General features: G+C 48.3%; 1 non-coding gene across 1 annotated transcript; it reads right to left on the bottom strand.

The window, feature by feature from the left end:
* Positions 1–299: 299 nt before the first annotated feature.
* Positions 300–463, bottom strand: LOC116511911. The gene has a single exon (XR_004255785.1). It is a non-coding gene; the product is annotated as a U1 spliceosomal RNA (small nuclear RNA).
* Positions 464–901: the final 438 nt, after the last annotated feature.

Genomic DNA, 901 nt, shown 5'->3' with positions numbered 1-901 from the left:
ATGTTTCAGACATATCACACAGTGTTTCAGAAGATGTAATGGAATGTATGAATGACTGTGCTTGTTTGGAGGTTCTAGCAGGGGAGCACAGGTATCGTATACCCTTGACCGAAGATCGGTACACACCTTCTATCTGGGTGGTCGTCCTCTTCCACCGAGCATGCAGCTTCACGAGGGACGCACAAGGAGCGGTGAGGGAGGAAGGGGACATTCGCCTAGCCAGCCAGATCAGCCGAATCAACCCTGGCGATCAATGGGGTGACAGATGTCACAGCCAGATCGCCCTCATATCCTCTTTACAGGGGGAAGCGCAAACACAGTCCCCCACCACCACAAATTATGCAGTAGACTTTCCCGCATTTGGGGAAATCGCAGGGGTCAGCACACCCGGAGTGCAATGGATGAGCCTCACCCTGGGAAAACTATCTTCATAATCATGGTGTCTCCCCTGCCAGGTAAGTATGAATGACTGTGAGAAAATAGGGGAAGACCTGCCGTCACTTAACAGTCAGAGAAAGAAACTTAACAAGAGCCAGAGGCCATTCTACCACTTTGGACCTGTTTGCCCGAACTGGTAGCAGAAATCTGGTAGCAGAAATCGTAGTTGGCTCCGCCCACCCACCCTGGCTGTACGGCATCCCATTTAGGCCCCTTTTTCACCAAAAGCTGATGCGTGAGCGCTCACATTTTCAAACTGGTAGGAAAGTTAAGTTAACATCACCTCTGAGAAGAACCCCATCCTAATGGATGAAACAGTTAAAAGTGAAGTTAGGAAGTTTGTGCCTTCAGGTTTGCAAGATTCTACTAATGTCGACTTACAATAAAGTAGAACTAGTTCATCTTGTTGCATTTTCTGTCTGGTTTACCTGGTATGGCTTTGACAGAAGGCCTGAAGAAATAC

The sequence above is a fragment of the Thamnophis elegans genome, chromosome 7 (genome assembly GCF_009769535.1).
Source record: "Thamnophis elegans isolate rThaEle1 chromosome 7, rThaEle1.pri, whole genome shotgun sequence".
Classification (NCBI taxonomy): Eukaryota; Metazoa; Chordata; class Lepidosauria; order Squamata; family Colubridae; genus Thamnophis; species Thamnophis elegans.
The sequence above is the reverse complement of the archived record's forward strand: the minus strand, read 5'-3'. Positions and strand labels throughout refer to the sequence as shown.